General features: G+C 41.6%; 1 protein-coding gene across 2 annotated transcripts in view; it reads left to right on the top strand.

The window, feature by feature from the left end:
- Positions 1-998: 998 nt before the first annotated feature.
- mnb (minibrain) overlaps positions 999-19,937 on the top strand; it is a 129,579-nt gene continuing 110,640 nt past the window's right edge. Inside the window, exon 1 of one of the 2 annotated variants that reach the window (XM_067780161.1) lies at positions 999-1,959. The gene's annotated coding sequence lies outside the window, so the exon portion shown is untranslated. The remainder of the gene's footprint in view (positions 1,960-19,937) is intronic. The other variant, XM_067780160.1, reaches the window with a different exon arrangement.

Below are 19,937 nucleotides of genomic sequence, written 5' to 3'. Positions count from 1 at the left end.
AGTTTACGCCAAGTCAAGTCAAGTCTATGCTAAGTATCAGTAATGGGGGCTTAATGTGCGCGTACCTTTAATCTCATTGTTTACTATAGGTGTATTTTTTTTCAAGCGAACTTGAAGAAAACGCTTCAACTAGCTAAACAGTTTCATTATGTCAAAACCATACAGATGGTGGAGGTTTATCAGCTAATTGTTACTTTTTTCGCTGCTATGACATTTCTGCAGTATGTTTCTGACACTCAACCAGAAAATTACAAAAACAAAATACATGAAATGCGTGTGTTTGTTTGTATGTATGTCACCCTGGCACCACGCTGTTATTTTGTTATTTTTGTTTATCTGCACATTTGTATGTTCATTCCATTCGCTCGTTCACAATAGTGCCCTATTTTTGAATATGCAACACTATCAATCAGGTCGGCAATTACCTAAGCGGTTTCAACTGAAAGCGCTTAGCCAACTCAACTCGATTACTTTTTCTTGTTGCTTTCCATGCAATTCGGTAAGCTAGATAGTGTTTTATTTGTACTAGTTTGCAACGAAATACAGCTTATATAGTTTGGCAGCTTAAATGGAGGTTAAGTTGCGAATAGAGTGGAAGGCAGTGGAATAGGCAGTCGAATGACATATAATGAAGGAATGGTGTTCGGAGTTTTTTCAAAGTTAAAAAAAAACTGATAAAAGCTTTAATATAAATAAAAATATTGTTTTAACAAAACGCCCTATATATTCTACATATACATAAATTTGTAAGGATTATCTCACTTTAAAATTTGAACTAAATAATCTAAAGTTTTTTTTGAACCTGAGTCGAGAACTGTGCGTGTGAATGTACGAATTTTCACCGATCAGCTGTTAGTTGCGCTACTTGGTAAGATTTACAATGATTAATATATTGTCGTCTCACTCATTGAAGCAGCATTCAAAGCAAATGCTGAAACACAATCCACAGATCCACAGAGAAATATGTTTGCCCACTTTGTGGTATTTAAAAACAGAGTTGCATTGTTGAATTGCGCTGTTTAAGCCAAACAAGTTTTACCAAATTCAGACGCTAAATGCTGTAATTACGTTTATTTGTAAAAAAATAAGAAATGAAAGATTTACATGGGGACGATCAACAGCGAATATAACAAAGAAATATTAAAAAAGCATAAAACTGGCGTGTTAAAGTCCATTTAGGAATTCCAAAAGCAACCGTGTATCTCCTTTTTTCATTGCATTCTCTAAAATTTCAGATGCAAAATCAGTTCGTTTCTTCACTCGTCCGGTCAAATTACCAAAGAAAGAAGAAGAGAATCTTTCTTTTGTGTGTGTTGTGTGTGAATTTCAATACAAAAAATTTTCACTGGCCCAAGCTAAAAAAAAATAGTGTTTTAATGCATTAAAAAATGTTTAAAATAAGCTTAAAATAGCAATAAAAGTGAAATTGTTAAATGTAAGAGGGCTACATATATATTTATCAACATTTTGTTGGTGAAAAGAAAAAAATTTCGTGTAGCCATTTGCAAGTGCGGTGTTCATTGTCCCGCGAAGCGCCGCCCGCGCCCAGTGGCCGTGTGTGTGCGCGCGATTGTGTGTCTCAAAGCCGTTGGTGCGTCGTCGTTGTCGGCGTCGTCATCGCTGTCGCCGCCTTTAAGTTATTGGACTGTTGTGGTTTTAATAACGTATTTGGCCTGTGTTTGTGTGTACCATAAATACTTTTTGAAAGTGGCAACAACGGTGATTTGCAAATTATATATAGAATAAAATACAAAAACTGTTAAATGGTGTTAGTGGCTGCTGAAGTATTTAAGCGGCAAGCATCAATGGGGCTCTATAAAACAGCAAGGCCCTCTTAATTGTATACCAAGTCGTCGCTGTGCCGCTGCGCGGACGACGCCTGCAACGCAGGCCGATCAGCTAACAGCGACTCGGCAACCATTCAATTTGATGCCCTGCGGCCGGGTAGACGGATAAAAGGTGCGTTAGCTAACTTAATATTCTATTAAATCTTCAAAACAAAGTAATTTCAGCATATTTATTTTGAGTTTGACATAAAACTCTTTAATATAAAAGAAATTCAAGCTAAGAAATTCTTTTTTACTGGGTGCAGTGACGGCGGTAATGGCTGCGGCAGAAAGCTGTCGCAGTCGGTGAAGTCGTGGCAGCCGCAACCTGAACCATTGAAAGCAGACAGAAAAAGGTGGAAATATGAAGAAGTGGAAGTCAGAATTATTAAATAAAAACCAGAAAGAAGCTTAGCTTAAAACAAAATGAACAATAAAAAGAGATTTAAAACGGAATATGAAAATGTGAGAAAAATTGTGCAGACGCGTCGCAAAAAGCGCATGAAATGAATATCGACGTATCTGCGTTCGCTGCTGTTGCGTAGTCGCTCGATGCAGACGGCGTAGCTTGAGATTGTGTCAGGGTTGGGTTTTTCGATACAATTGTACTTTTTTGATACAATTTGACTCAAAGTACTACGCTGCCATTTTTGGTACAATTTTGCCTACAGCTAATATTCTAATTTTGTATTTTGACGCTATGGCAACCTTTCGAACAAACGACAACGTTGCTTTCATTTGTGTACTTGCACTAGTAGTTCGATTAGCACTGTCTCTCTTTATCACATGCGATTTTTCAAGCAATAATTAGTTTGAAATAATATGTACCTACATGCAAATGCATGAAACCCACCTGTTTTTCACTGAAATCAAAAAGAATATTTGGATAACACTACTATTTCAAAAATTGTAAACAAAAACCATATGGATATTAATAGTATATATTGCGACGCTGAAGTAGATCTATTCATTTGTAAAAATTTATTGGAAAAATTTTAAACTAAACGTCAAACTATTTATGGAGTTTTGTAAAAACCTACAGACGAAAATTGACTTTGATAATAAAATTTTGAATTGGGTCACAAAGCTTGCTCCTAAAACTGTTTTATCAGGAGAAATAACTAGCATTGTTCCACTGGTTGCTAAATTACTTCCTACATGTGAAATTGTAAAATCGAGGAAATTAATTCGGAATATCGAGTCCTGTCAGAACACGAAGAATTGCGTGCTCTTAAAAATCATTTCATTTCTGAGTTTTGGGCAAAGGTGCGATTATTGAAAAATGAACTGAACGAGCCGTTTTTTGCAAATATATACAGAATTGCACAGGGGGTTTTATCAATTTCACATTCTTCAACGAATGTTGAAAGAATATTTTCGATACAGAATATAATTACAACCAGGTGTACAAATCGTTTACTCGTTGAATCAGTTTCTTCTTTGATAAAAACAAAGGATTTTATTAAGGCCAGTGGGCAATGTTGTTATAATATGCAAATTGATAAGGGAGTTAGTGATGAACAAAGTTTAATCGTTGACGAGGATGAACAGTTTTTTGATTAACAAACATACATACATATATGCAAATATTTAAAATATATCTTTGTAATAATAATATGTTTTATGTATGAGAAAAGAATATTTATATCAATAATCAAAAACTCTTATTGAACTATAAAAAATGTTTCCTTCTAAATAAAAAGAAAAATTTATTTCGAATGAATACACACATTAAGCACGTATTTTTATTTTGATAATAAAAACGAAAAAAAGTAAATGAGTAATATTGCAATATATGTAAATCCATACACAAAAAAATTCAGTACAATTTGAACAAAAGTACGATTTTTGAGTGGATTTAGTACAATTCATGAAATGTAATTTCCCAACCCTGGATTGTGTTAAAAAAAAGGAGTGCGCAGAGAGAGAGAAGAGAGAGAGAAAATGGCCATGAGCAGAACAAAGGTACAATAACAGTGGCGGTAGCAACAAAAAAAATAATACAAAAACATTTTAGTGAGAGCTTAAACAACCCAATGAGCAAATGACATTGCTTATTCTTTGAAAGTAAATATTTGCCCACGCAAATACGACGCGTTGAGTTGACTCTTAATAATGGTCTGCCAGTGCAAACAAGGCAGAACACCGGTCGACTTCTAATACGCGTCCAAAAATATCGGAGGGGGGTCAAAAGTTGCGTTTTGACCTCAGTATCAATAATCTGAAGACAATAAACAAATAATTGCGTCTATAAAAATATGTGAAGCAAAATCGGAAAATTACCCAGCAACTCCGAAGCCGCGACTGGGATTCGGAGTATATTTGCGCTTAACATCTTTTTTTTTTAAATTGGCCTGGGTGTTCCCAACACCGGGTTGAGTACAAAATTAAATCGGCGCAAAACACAAAACTTTTATTCTGGTGTACAGCAAAATGACAACAATCCCATGTACATTTCAAAATGATCTTGCAAATATCTATTGATAAAGTTAAAATTTTTCTTTTCTGCCTTCTATTTATTATAGTGGGCATTAAGACGCACTGATACAACAACAACAACAACGCGAGATTTGACGCAGTACCGATATTTTTGAACTCGTACCAGCAGTCGACCATTGTTCGGGACCACCATATGTTCACATGTTTAATTGAGCATCTGCAGATTCGAAGTTAACAACAGAAAAAAAAGAGGGGGCCATTGGTTCAACGTATTAGATAGTTCCCCAAGATAGTCAGGAAGTATTTTAAGGTACTACATTCGTGTCCGGTGTATATTGTTGTAGCGATAGAGACACTCCCGGTGATTTGAGAGAGTGGTATCTTCGTTTCATGCGGAACTTGGGAACCTTCATATTAGTGTTTTTTTTACACGCATATACGTTTACGTTTGCGCTTAAAAAAAAGCCTTTCCTCGCTTAGATAATGCTTAGGAGAACCATCTAGCGGCAGTTGTTAAATAACTGTCTACAGAACAGGGTGTACCTAAAATCGGAGACACAAACCTCTGATGGCCATACTGTAACATATCGCTGAATCAGTTGCGATAAATTGTGGACACGCACCATATTAAAAGGTGATACATTGAGTTAGTTTAAGAGGTGAAACATAGACACATATTTCAGTTACATCTGAGTATAATGCGTATTGAAATTTAGTACTACTAATTTTATGCGTAGCAATTTCAGAGGTGTATTTAAAGATTGACGCTTAGCAGTTCATATAAAGTTTAAGCGTAAACTTCTATAGATGTAAAAAAACAGCTATTATTATCCATCTGTAATACTAACCAAGACCCTTCAGATGTGTCTTGCTAGTTAATGATAAAGGAAACGATCCAGAATAACATTCAGGTATGGAACCTATATATGCTGAGCGCTGCACTAATTATTTAAAAATCTTTGTGCTTTTTTGTAAATATTAAAGGTCAATGCATTATTCGAGCCTCCGTACGAGATGGTCGGGCTAGTACCTTAATAGTGCTTGTTACCGGAACGTAGCGGATCTATATACGGTAAAGGACCATTAATATCGACAACACTCTTCAAAACTTTGGGGGAGTATCTGTTTAGCTACAACAACATTTATAGAATACGTTGACACGGCAAAAAATCTAGGTATAGTTTTTAACAAAACCCTGACATGGAAAGATCACATCTTCCGCACAGTGGGAAAAGTGTATGGGATGCTTCGTACACTCTGGCTTACACAATATTTTACTCCGTTACATATTCGTCTACTAATAGCAAAAGCGTACTTAATACCTACGCTCCTTTATGGTTGTGAGGTTTACTCCAATTGTGACTATGTATGTAAGAGGAAACTTAATGTGTATAACAACATTGCTAGATACGTCTATGGGTTGAAAAGACTTGACCACGTCTCTCAACATGCTTACAGGTTGCTAAACATTTCTTTCGATAACCTTATTAAACTTAAAACGCTCACTACGCTACATAAATTAATATATATGAAGGAACCTGACTATCTGTATCGGAGGCTAAATTTTCTCCAGTTGTTGTTGTTGTTGTTGTAGCAGTGCTTCGCCCCACCTAACAGACGCGACCGATCACAAACTGTCATCAATATCCTCTAACGGGAGTCCAAGGAAACTTGCTGTTTCAACAGGGGTGGACCATAGGGAAAGGGGTGTTAGAGGCGTTGGTTCCACATTACAATTAAAGAGATGGTTGGTGTCATGTGGAGACACATTGCAAGCGGGGCATACATTTTGTATGTCGGGGTTGATTCTGGATAGGTAAGAGTTTAACCTGTTACAGTATCCAGAACGAAGTTGAGCCAGAGTGACACGCGTTTCCCTGGGGAGTATGCGTTCCTCTTCCGCAAGTTTTGGATACTTTACTTTGAGTACTGGGTTCACCGGGCAATTCCCGGCATAAAGGTCCGACGCCTGTTTGTGGAGTTCACCAAGGACCTGCTTGTGTTTTTTCGCTTCATACGGCTGTGTTCTCAGATGCCGTATTTCCTCAAAATGCTTACGGAGATGACTCCTTAAGCCCCTAGGCGGTGCTGGCTCGTCAATCAGATGTCTGTTGGGATGCCCAGGTTTCTGGGTATTCAACAGGAACTGTTTGGTCAGCATCTCGTTTCTTTCCCTGATGGGGAGTATTCTCGCCTCATTATGTAGATGGTGTTCTGGGGACATAAGAAGACAGCCCGTGGCAATTCTGAGAGCAGTATTTTGGCAGGCCTGTAGCTTCTTCCAGTGGGTAATTTTTAGGCTTGGCGACCATATGGGTGACGCGTAGCACGTAATCGGCTGGCTAATTGCTTTGTATGTAGTCATGAGCGTTTCTTTATCTTTTCCCCAGGTACTGCCAGCAAGGGATTTGAGGATTTTGTTACGGCTCTGAATTCTCGGAACAATTGCGGCTGCGTGCTCACCAAAATGTAGATCCTGATCAAACGTCACACCCAAGATTTTGGGGTGTAGGACAGTCGGTAGCGTAGAGCCATCGACGTGGATGTTCAAAATGGTCGACATTTGGGACGTCCATGTTGTAAATAAGGTCGCGGAAGATTTAGTCGGTGATAATGCCAGGTTTCGCGAGGCGAAAAAACTGGAGAGATCAGGGAGGTAGCCGTTTATTTTATTGCATAGCTCATCGATCTGTGGGCCTGGGCCTGTGGCCATTACTGTGCAGTCATCGGCGTAGGAAACGATTGTGACTGCTTCCGGTGGTGAAGGTAGCTTAGATATGTAGAAATTAAACAAAAGTGGGGATAGGACACCACCCTGTGGCACCCCTTGTTTAATTCTCCTTGGCTTTGATGTTTCGTTTCTAAATAGCACCGATGCCTGCCGACCACCCAGATAATTTGCGGTCCACCTTTTAAGACATGGGGGAAGGGTAGACCCTTCCAGGTCTTGCAGTAACGAGCCGTGGTTGACCGTATCAAAAGCTTTTGATAGGTCTAGCGCTACGAGTACTGTTCTATGGTGGGGGTTTTGATTTAAACCGCAATTTATCTGGGTGCTAATGGCATTTAGCGCGGAGGTAGTGCTATGGAGTTTTCTGAAGCCATGCTGATGGGAGGCTAGTTGCAAATTTGCTTGGAAATAAGGGAGCAAAATGGCTTCGAGCGTCTTTGCTACTGGCGATAGGAGAGATATCGGACGATACGACTCTCCTATGTTAGCTGGTTTACCAGGCTTTAGTAGCGGGACCACCTTGGCCATTCTCCATTTCTCGGGTATGACAAAGGTGGAAAGAGACAGGTTGAAGACCTGCGCTAAATATTTGAAACCCTCTTTCCCTAGGCTTTTAAGCATCGGCATGGCTATGCCGTCTGGGCCCACTGCTTTGGATGGTTTAGCGCGACCAATGGCGTCCTCAACCTCTTTAGCGGTGATGGTGATTGGTGACGCGCTGAATTTGTGTTTATGTGCGTGTCTGTTGGCCCTCCGTCTAACTTTGTCGACCGTAGAATGCATTATATATTGTCGGCAGAAAGCGCTCGCGCATTTTTTCGCACCCGACAGCACTTTGTCGCCAAAGGCGATGGAAACTTTGTCTTTGTGCTTAGTCGGATTCGATAGGGACTTTACGGTGGACCAAAGTTTACCCACACCGGTAGAGAGGTTACAACCTCTTAGGTGCTCCTCCCATTTCGCCCGCTTGTGTTCATCCACAAGCAATCTGATGCGTTGGTTTATATCCCTTATTTGGGGGTCGCCTGGATCAAGCTGCCTTATAAGGACACGTTCTCTCGCTAAGTTTGCGGCCTCCGCCGGGAAGTGGGGCCGGATTTCGGGAATTCTCCCGGCGGGAATGAAACGTGCCGAGGCGGATTCAATGACCTTGCGGAAGGCATGCTCCCCTTGGCGGGCATCAGTCGGGATAGGGAGGGCAGCAAAGAGGTTGTCTGTAAAGGATTTATATTCTCCCCACTTTCCTTTTTTAAAGTTTACGAAAGTGCGTTTTTCGGTGACGATGAAGTCGGCGGTACGCTCGAGCGAAACAAGTATAGGCAGGTGGTCGGATGCCAATGATACCATCGGCTGCCAGTTGACGCAGTTTACGAGTTCTGCGCTCACGATTGAGATATCTGGCGAACTGTGACAGCTTCCTACCATACGTGTGGGGGCGTCTCCGTTTATAGTGCAGAACGTCGTTTCTTCTATTTGATCCGCCAGCATCTCGCCCCTACTGTCCGCCCGCAAATTTGAATGCCATAGATCATGATGGGCATTGAAGTCGCCTAAAATAATGCGATTGTTTCCAGTGAGTAAGGCTCTAATATTAGGGTGGTATCCACCGGGGCAACAGGTGGCAGGGGGGATGTAGATGTTGATGATTTCTAGGTTTGCATCGCCTGACCGGACAGATAGGCCTTGACGTTCTAAGACGTTGTCCCTGCGGTCGATGCCAGGATCAAATATGTGATATTGCACAGAGTGGTGTATTATAAACGCGAGGCCGCCTCCATTTCCGCTCTCGCGATCTTTTCTGTGGACATTATACCCAGAGCAGGTCTGCAATGCAGATCGTGTTGTGAGTTTAGTCTCTTGAATCGCAGCAATGCGGATGTTGTGCCGCTTCATGAAATTGACTATCTCCGTAATCTTCCCAGTTAGTCCATTACAGTTTAACTGCAGAATTCTGAAGTGCATGAGGGGAGACGTCGCCACTCTGGGGGTAAGTGACGGGTGACTACGCCTGGGTTGAGGAAGGCCAGGACGCAATTGCTGTTATGGCCCTGGGACTGGGCGTCCTTGGGCAAGCATTGAGGTACCCGGATGATTTGGGTTTGCGACCTGGCAACATGGCGCGATGAAACCCGTCGAGGGGTTGCCGTCGCGGAGACCAGAACATCTAGGAAAGTGGCACCACCCGAGGCAGGAGCTGCATTGGGCGGATGTCGCAAACATATATATTCTGTGCTGGCAAACGGTGCAAACGGAGGTAGGGACTAAGAGTCTGTTTCCCTGACCTACACGATTGCTGCCGGAAAAGAGGGGGGGGAGAAGACGGGGGCAGGGGCTGTTGCTCAGCATTGCTTCCGACTCTACTACGAAGATTGTAGTTATGAGTGGTAGCAGCTGTTTGAGTAAGGCGCGAGCAGCAGCGGGTACTTGTTGTGGCTTGCTGAGCAGCGGGGCTGCTGGAAGGTAATGGGGGGGCGCTTAGACGTAGACTACGGGACGCCCTTGGGCGTGAACAGCAAGGAGCCACAAAAGATTTATAAAAGTTACGTGGACGTCGGGTTTTGGGATCAAGCCCAGAACAACCTGTCCGATGCAACCATCCCTTACACGAGACACACTGAACAGAGTATGACCGTCCTAAAAAGATTCTTTTCCGGCAGATGCAGCAAAACCATTTCTCAGGACCGAGGTCAGGAGACGGACCCGGATTGGATTCGATACCTTCCCGGAGCAAGAGAATATGGAGCAGTCCTGCTGCAAGGAGCTGCTGGGAGGATGACAATTTGTGGGAGGGACGAAACAAATTAAATGGGGTTACACTGAAATGACAGTCCTTGGTCGGGAAAAATCCCGAGTCGCTCCGGTACATAGAACCGACTGCCTTGGGAAGCGAATTTTCTCCAGTCGTCTAGATCTGTTCTCCTTACCCACTTCAGACATCGTATGCTAATATCTGATCGCCAGTTCTTCATTAATTCCATACGTCTTTGGAACTCGCTCCCTTCTAGACTTAGGCTTATAAGCAATGCTCTGCTCTTCAATAAAGAATTAACAAGTTTCTATAATAACCTAGACAATTAAAATACTGATTGCTTCTAAGCAAATGTACTCTATCATTCCTTTATTTCTCTATTTACTATTTATTAAATATATTATTTGTTGTAACCTTTTCTTAGCCATAGTCATTAGCTTTAAGTTTCAAGATTAGATTGTTCCTATTTTATGCCTTTTACCGACTAGCACTGTAAAATAATTTTTGTCAAATTGTTGTGCTGGGATGAATTGCCTAATAAATACAAATACAAAATACAACATAGCCACTCGCTGAAGCCAGTGGTGTGCCTCTGGTACAACAGCCTTTCTTTATTGTTTTTAGAAGAGAGGACGGGACAAATTACACATAGCGTGTTCATTATATACAAGAAATTGGCATAAACAATTGTTTGCTGGGAATACTTATGCCAACAAAAACAAATACATATCCAACAGAAATTAAATTTAATGCAAAGGGGGAAGGACAGAGTAAAAAAAACCAAACCCATAACTTTGAATTCAAGTTTTGTTGCTGTGGCGAATGAGCGTCATTTATAAAGTTATTGTAGTGGTGGAGGCGATGGTGGTGGTGCTGAAAGTAGCGGACTCATTGTTTTTTTATTTGGTTGTTCACTTGGTTGGCCTTTGTTGTTGCTACCGCGTTGCTGTTTCGTACATTTTTTCTATTGACTGTTCGTTACCACGGCTGTCTGTAAATACAATATTGGTGGTTGTGGTTGTTAAGCTTTTCTCACCTCCTTTCTGACTTTGTTTCAGTGAGCGATTTGATATTTTGTTTTTGCCTTTGCGTACGCTGTTTACGCAGTCTTGCATCGTGGAGTCGAAATATTTATATTTTTGGAACTAAAATTATTGAGTCGCTTTATTGATATTGGTGGAATAATTTTCATAATCCTCTGTCGAAGATAAAGCAGGTGTTCTTTTCATTTTAGACGTAGGCAGGTGGAATAATAAAACTTCTCCGGAACTCTGAGTATGATAGAACAGATGTTTAAAGGACCACTTTAAATTAAGGCGGTGTCGATGTTTATATCCAAACAAATTTTTGTTTGTATTTTATTTATCATCTACTCGCCGTCGGAGCGGTTTATCAGTTCAAATTCTTACCTCCAAAATAATGTGTGCAAAATACATACATAGCCTCCGCGCTAAATGTCATCAACACACAAAAAACCCACTACAACAGAACTCGTAATGCTAAACTTACCAAAAGCTTTTGTCACAGTCAAACTCAGCGCGTTACTGCAAGACTTGGAAGGGTATACCTCTCCACCTAGTCTCAAAAATTGTACCGCTATTTAGATGGTCGGAAGGCAATTATCCAGTGCAGCAACGTAACAGCAAATCCAAGAAGAATTAAACAAGGGATAGGAAGGATGGTGCCCTATGTTGTTGTAGCAGTGCTTCGCCCCATCCAATAGGTGTGACCGATCACAAATTGTCATCATTACTTTCTTAATGATCCAAAGTAGTTACAATTGTTTCCTTCGCCGATGACTGCCCATTAAAGGCAACAGTTTCGGCCCTTCTACTAGCCTTATTAGTTTTCTCACTATCTGTTGAATACCCATATACCTGGGGAACCTTACAAATGATTGAAGATTTCATCTCCGTAAGAAACATGAAGAAATCTGACACACAAGAATTCAGCTGTTTGAACCAAAAAGGCATAAAAAGGCCCTCGGCCTCATCCACAAAGAGGCGGCAAAGTGAAGCCTTCCTAGGGAGATGAGCGTCACTATGCGACAACTTGGATCTGGATACTGCAATAGGCTAAACTCTTACCCATCCCGAATCACCCCGACATACGCAATGTATGTCCTGCATGTAATGTGTGCCTACCAACTTTTCAATTTCAGTGTGGGACCAACGGCTCTAAATCCCTGTCTCTATTGTGGAAACCAGCGGAATACTGTATGAAGATCAGATTCTTTATCATAACAAAGAACAGGACCGAAAGAAAAACACGTATGTAAAGACTTTCTTGATAAACTGCATAGTAAATTGATTCTCAAAATGGAGTTTCTTTTTCCAAGGATTCAATGACTACAATAAATAAAAAAAGGAAATTCGGCGTTAAGACAACTAATTATGAATCATATGCGAACTTGATTTAAAGTAATGCTGAAATATTAGATAATAGACAGACCCCTAAGGTTAAAGGAGCCAAACAAATCGCTCCTGCGGCAGGCGTTCTAGTACCGCATGGTTCAAAATACTGTCCACATACGCAATACGCTCTTAAACCATTCGGGAACTATTTTTGCGCAATCTCTACTTAGAACAACGAATTCCTAGACTAATAATCTCCGCGTTATTAAAAATTTGAACATTTTCCATATCAAATTTTTCGCTCTGTCTAACAACGCTTACTCAGCCATTCATTGGTTTGTTAAATAGCAGAAGTGCTTACCAAAGCAAGCTTTTATTAGACGTCTAGCGCATGAGAATGAATGGAAAGTGGGTGTGAGAGGAGATGTGAGTATGCGCTCATTCAATGCAGTGTGGCGCCGGTGTTTTTGTTTTGTTTTTTTTTTTTTGTTGATAAGCGACCTTATTTATTGCACGCTCTTTGTTGTTATATTCACTTTATTAGATTTACATTTGTGTATTTTTGCTTGAACAGGCGCAATTTGTGCGCATATAAAATTAATGCTAAAGGTGTGCAAAAAAGAAAAAAAAGACCCCAGTCATAAATAATAAAAAAAAAATCAACAACCACAGATCAATTGGATTTCGTGCTTATTGTTATTTTTTTATTTTTTGCATATTTTTTGTTGTGCGCGCAATTGCGTCGTTGTTTAAGTGGGCATTGTACTTTGCCGCCGTCTTGCGATTAATTGCAACAATGATAAAAAAGAAATTGCTACAACAAAAAAAGCGCCACAATCGCATCAACGCGCTCGCCTAACTTCACAGCTCAAATGACATTCATCGTTATTATTAAACCCCCACCTCTCTGACATATGGTTGCTAAGCGTTTTATATTTGAGCTCTACCGAGCTGCTATCAAGTCGTCAGCGGTTGGCGTATTTTATTGTCTGGCGTTTTGCGTGCTTAATGTTGTTTCTTTTTTGTTGTATTAATAAGTATTTCGCATATAGAGATGATGTCAATGACAATTTGTGCCGTTCGGAAATTCCACTTGAGTAAGCGCTACTTTTCCCCGTGGTCATTTCCTCTGTTGTTTATTTCCGTTAAATTGTTGCTGGAATGCGATTCTGCGGTAGGAAGTTTTGTAAAAATCTCAGGCGTGTGATCTTATTGATTTTGTAAAGAATGTGAGCGTATTTGAATAATTTCAATTTGATCGGAACAGCGTTTATTTTGCCGGTTACATTGTGCAACAATTTGAAAGTAACCGTCTGAGTTCTACTTGATTCCAACTCTAAATAGAATGCCTAGGATCCACGTGCTACGCCTATCATAATAAATTTCTAAGCGGGCCAACCGTCGGAAGTTGTTTGGAAAACGTTGCGTGTGTATTTCTGCCAAAAAGGGTTCTCTGCGAAAATTCTGATTATTGTTGTTGTAGCGACAAAAACACTCCCCGAAGATTTTGGGGAGTGTTATCGATGTTGATGATCCTTCGCCGGATATAGATCCGATACGTTCTGGTACAAGCACCACTAAGGTACAAGCCCGACCATCTAGAGAACCACATTGAACCTTCTAAGCTATGACGCCCTCCACCCCATACTTCCATAAGGGTCTTTGCGTCGTCAGAGCCTCGACTGATAAAGAAACAGGATTCGCCACGATAAGGTGAGGCCCTTGAACCCTTGAATGGGCTGCGCTACATAACCTCTTAAATCATTTGGGTATTTTAGTCAGCTTTTACGACAGACGGTATGCCGCGGGTATATTCTAAGCCCCCTGACCCACTGCTTGTAGATGCCATTTGGAGTCGACATAAAGTATGTTTGTAGATCTCGTCCAGCCAATTTGTAGAAAAAAGAAAAGTGTCCTCTGAGGTTTATAGAGCTCTGTGTTTAAAAGCTTTATATTTTAAAAATTGGATTTTAGATGATTGCATACTTTTAGGCGGCAAATTTCATTTCTCATTCTCTATGGTGTCACACGTTCCTTTTACAAAGATTTTCTCCGAGAAAACCGCTGGTGAAATTTTTCGAAATTATTTGGCTTCCTACGACTTTCTCAATAATTGGCCTAACTAAGCATTTGATGAGTAAGGCGATGGATTGTAGGTAGGAATTATCGGGTCCAAAAAAATATTAAAAGCGTAATTTTCTTCTTTGTCTTTTTAATACGTTCCATCGAATATTTTGCGCTTATTTCTTTTTCAAATATTTAAATACATTTTTTTTATAAATATGTACCTCTTTCTTATATTTTTGTTTTATTCTTTAAATTTCGCTTTACTTCGCACGCTTTCGCAGCGGTTTTTGCGTTGCTAATTTGCGTGTGTTCAGTTATTTTTAGCGTTTCAGCTTTTTTTAAATAATTTTTTGTTTTCAGCAATATATAGCATTTTTTACTTTTTGGGTCGTTGTACTCGGACGTAATTTTTGCAACTTATTTGTTTATCATTTATTTGTTTCTCGTGACTTTTAATTTATCTGCGTTCCATTAATATATTCACAAAGTACGATTTTGAACTAAGAAATATATTCTTACTCTTTTTTGTATGCACTAAGCTTCTTCGAATAAGAAACTGAAGGAAATAATGTTAACAGAAAGGCAACGAAAAAAAAATTTAAACAAAAGGAAGTAGACTAATGAATGAAATGCGGCAAGCTTTTCAAAAACGCACTAACCCGGAATTTCAATTGGAAACACGCTATTTTAGAATTCAGTTCAGGTCTATCTCTAGTTATGTTTCAAAAATGCGCTATCTCAATACGAAGTCAATGTGTTGTTAGTTTAGATAAGACCTTCTTCAATTAAATTCTTAGATATGGCGTTTTTGAAACAAATTCTGAGGCAAGGAGTTGCTGAATTACAGCCGTTATAGCGTGTTATTTTACGAAATTAGATTAGTGGTGCACTCGAGAGCTTCGGAAATCTATTCAGCTCTCACCTACATGTCATGTAAGCGCAACGAGAGAGATTTTCAATAAAGCAAGCAGTCGAATCAGCTCTAGCTTGTACATCAAGCAGTAAACATCTGGTGATATGCGTGAATTCCATGCTCAAACATTCTCCACGCAAATACATACTAAATACTACAAAAAGGTTCGTTGGCGTTCGCAGCTCTGCCGGCTTAAGACAAGACATGCATTAACTTCTTGGATTCTTAGGCTTTGGTAGAAAATCAGGCTAAAAATGCTTCAAAAAAAGAAGTCTGCTATCAAATTACCCGTTTTAAGATTTTGATTAATAGAGTTTAAAAGGCGTAGGTTATCTTACAGAGCCATTTCACTGGGGCGAAGGTTTATATCCCTTATTTGAGGGTCGCCCGGGTCGAGCTGTCTTATAAGGTCATGTTCTCTCGCTAAATTTGCGGCCTCCGCCGGGAAGTGGGGCCGAATTTCGGGAACTCTATCGGCGGGAATGAAACGTGCCGAGGCGGATTCAATGACCTTGCGGAAAGCACGCTCCCCTTGGCGGGCATCAGTCGGGATAGGGAGGGCAGCAAAGAGGTTGCCTGTAAAAGATTTGTATTCCTCCCACTTTCCTTTTTTAAAGTTTATGAAAGTGCGTTTTTCTGTAACGATGAGTCGGCGGTACGCTCGAACGAAATAAGTATAGGCACGTGGTCGGATGCCAATGTTACCATCGGCTGCCAGTTGATGCAGTTTACGAGTTCTGCGCTCACGATTGAGATATCTGGCGAACTGTGACAGCTTCCTACCATACGTGTGGGGGCGTCTCCGTCTATTGTGCAGAACGTCGTTTCTTGTATTTGATCCGCCAACATCTCACCCCTACTGTCCGCCCGCAAGTTTGAGTACCATAGATCGCGATGGGCATTGAAATCGCCTAAGATAATGCGACCGTTGCCAGTGAGTAAGGCTCTGATATTAGGGCGGTATCCACTGGGGCAACAGGTGGCAGGAGGGATGTAGATGTTGATGATTTCTAGGTTTGCATCGCCTGACTATGATAAACGCGAGGCCGCCTCCATTTCCGCTCTCGCGGTCTTTCCTGTGGACACTATACCCAGAGCAGGTCTGCAATGCAGATCTTGCTGTGAGTTTAGCCTCTTGAATCGCAGCAATACGGATGTTGTGCCGCTTCATGAAATCGACTATCTCCGCAATCTTCCCAGTTAGTCCATTACAGTTTAACTGCAGAATTCTGAAGTGCATAAGAGGAGACGCCGCCACTCTGAGGGTAAGTGACGGGTGACTACGCCTGGGTTGTGGAAGGCCAGGACGCAATTGCTGTTGTGGCCCTGGGATTGGGCGTCCTTGGGCAAGCATTGGGGTACCCGGATGATTTGGGTTTGCGACCTGGCAACATGGCGCGATGAAACCCGTCGGGGGGTTGCCGTCGCGGAGACCAGAACATCTAGGAAAGTGGCACCACCCAAGGCAGGAGCTGTATTGGGCGGATGTCGCAAACATATATATTCTGTGCTGGCAAACGGTGCAAACGGAGGTAGGGACTAAGAGTCTGTTTCCCTGACCTACACGATTGCTGCCGGAAAAGAGGGGGGGGGGGGGGAGAAGACGGGAGCAAGGGCTGATGCTCAGCATTGCTACCGACTCTACTACGAAGGTAGTAGTTATGAGTGGTAGCAGCTGTTTGAGTTGTTGGCGCCTTGGGGCGCGAGCAGCAGCGGGTACTTGTTGTGGCTTGCTGAGCAGCGGGGCTGCTGGAAGGTAGTGGGGGCGCTTAGGCGTAGACTACGGGACGCCCTTGGGCGTGAACAGCAAGGAGCCACAAAAGATTTATAGAAGTTACGTGGACGTCTGGTTTTGGGATCTAGCCCAGAACAACCTGTCCGATGCAACCATCCCTTACATGAGACACACTGACAAGAGTATGACCGTCCTAAAAAGATTCTTTTCCGCCAGATGCAGCAAAACCATTTCTCAGGACCGGGGTCAGGAGACGGACCCGGATTGGATTCGATACCTTCCCGGAGCAAGAGAATATGGAGCAGTCCCGCTGCAAGGAGCTGCTGGGAGGATGACAATTGGTGGGAGGGACGCAACAAATTAAATGGGGTTACACTGAAATGACATTCCTTGGTCGGAAAAAATTCCGAGTCGCTCCGGTACATAGCACCGACTGCCTTGGGAAGCAGTCACTAAATATAATCAACATAAATTAATTACAGTGTTTATAAAGTATTAAATTATTATTATTTATATTAATAATATTATGCCAGTAGTTGTTTGTTGGCTAAACTGAAAGCAGCTCTCGTCAAATGTACGTTTTCTATTCCATTTGCTGTTTACTTGTAAGCACTTATATTCGTTTTATTTTTACTAAATATCTCACCATGTTTTCATTTGTTGGTTTTGTGAATTTATTTGGTTACTTTTTTCTTAATAAAAATATATTTGCATTTATTTAAAAGTAAATGTACCTTTTTGCAGCCACACCCATTGCACATAAGTTTGATCTTCTTTGCCTTGAAATAATATAAAATAAATGTTTAGTATGTTAAAAAAATAGTTTTTGTTCGCTTGTGCTATTTATTCTTCACTCACAGATGCAACCAACAATACGTGCATCAAATGCGGATGGTATCAGATTAGGGTTTTCTTTGGTGCCTGCGCCACGTTTGAACACTTTCATGTCGAAGGGATTATCGTTGCCAGCAGCTTTGGCTAAAAGTTCACGCTTCTTAATACCGGTTGCGTGCTCCAGAGGATCGTTCATCACTGAAATTGGAATTCAAAATATTTAAATTAGTTATTTCTAACGGTTTAAATGACATATTATTGATCATTAATAACTGCCTACTTTCAAGCAAATTTGCACCTAGCCTCTCATCAGCATGGCTTCAGAAAACTCCATAGCACCAACCGCGCTAAATGCCATCAGCACCCAGATAAATTGCGGTTTAAATCAAAACCCCCACCATAGAACAGTACTCGTAGCGCTAGACCTATCAAAAGCTTTTGATACGGTCAATCATGGCACATTACTGCAAGACCTGGAAGGGTCTACCCTTCCCCCATGTCTTAAAAGGTGGACCGCACATTATCTGGGTGGTCGGCAGGCATCGGTGCAATTTAGAAACGAAACATCAAAACCAAAAATAATTAAACATACATATCTAAGCTATCTTCATCACCAGAAGGAGTCACTATCGTTTCCTACGCCGATGACTGCACAATAATGGCCACAGGCCCAGGCCCACAGATCTATGAGCTCTGCAACAGAATAAACGGCTACCTCCCTGATCTCTCTAGTTTTTTCGCCTCGCGAAACCTGGCATCACCGACTAAATCTTCGGCGACCTTATTTACAGCATGGACGTCTCAAATGTCGACCATTTTGAACATCCACGTCGATGGCACTACGCTACCGACTGTCCTACACCCCAAAATCTTGGGTGTGACTTTTGATCAGGATCTACATTTTGGTGAGCACGAGCCGCAATTGTTCCGAAAATCCAGAGCAGTATTAAAATCCTCAAATCCCTTGCTGGCAGTACCGGGGGAAAAGATAAAGAAACACTCATTACTACATACAAAGCAATTGGCCAGCCGTTTACGTGCTACGCGTCACCCATATGGTCGCCAAGCCTAAAAATGACCCACTGGAAGAAGCTTCAGGCCTGCCAAAATACTGCTCTCAGAATCGCCACGGGCTGCCTTCTTTTGTCCCCAGAACACCATCTACACAATGAGGCGAGAATACTCTCCATCAGGGAGAGAAATGAGATGCTAACCAAACAGTTCCTGTTGAATACCTGTTGAATACAGTTCCTGTAGAAACCTGAGCATCCCAACAGACATCTGATTGATGAGCCAACACCGCCTAGGGGCTTAAGGAGTCATCTCCGTAAGCATTTTGAGGAAATACGGCACCTGAGAACTCAGCCGTATGAATGAGGGTTATTAATGGCGTTGGTTCCAAGAGGGGAGAAGAAGACGGGGACGGTTGCTGATGCTCGGCATTGCTACCAACTCAACTACGGAGATTGTAGTCATGAGTGGAAGCGGCCGTATGAGCTGGTGGCGCCGTGGGGCGTCGCTTGTTGAGCAGCTGAAAGGTAGTGAGGAGCGCTGAGGCGTAGACTACGGGGCGCCCTTAGGGTTCGATACCTTCCCGGAGCAGAAGAGTATGGCGCAGTCCCGCTGCAGGTAACAGTCTAGTTGAGGGGTCGACCGCTAATACGCGTCCAAAAATATCGAAAGAGGTGTCAAACGACGCGTCTTGACATCAGTATTTTAACTCGTTCAAAAGATATTAACGAAAAACAGAAAAATTTCCCGAGGGTCCCTCAGAAACCGCGGTGGGATCCATCGTATTTTTGCGCAGAACACCTCTACATTGGCGGTCTTCGGCCGCTCTTATAAAAAATTACCCTGGGTGGGTCCAACACCGGTTTGTACCACATGAAAATCGCCCATTTCAACTGCAAATATCTCATTACTGAGATACAATTTTTATTTTCCGCCTTCGGATTATTATTTTCGAGATTATTCGCGTCTTTTGATACCTCTCTAGATATTTTTGGTAGCGTATTAGCAGTCGACCCCTCAACTAAAATTTTACCCCGCTGCAAGGATCTGCTGGGTGGATGACAATTTGTGGGAGGGACGCAACAAATTAAATGGGATTAGACTGAAATGAAGCCGGACAGAACCGGCTGCCTTGGGAAGCGTTTATAAATTAATATAGAGATATTGTTTACCAATTACTATTCACGCATATTCACCTGGGGAATTGATTTTAACATGGGTGCAGTCCATTGCCCCAATTACACGCGGAAAATTTGCCTTTTCTTTAAAAGCAGCCTG

This window comes from Eurosta solidaginis, chromosome 4 (genome assembly GCF_040869045.1).
Source record: "Eurosta solidaginis isolate ZX-2024a chromosome 4, ASM4086904v1, whole genome shotgun sequence".
NCBI lineage: Eukaryota > Metazoa > Arthropoda > Insecta > Diptera > Tephritidae > Eurosta > Eurosta solidaginis.
This window is presented reverse-complemented; position numbering and strand designations above follow the sequence as displayed.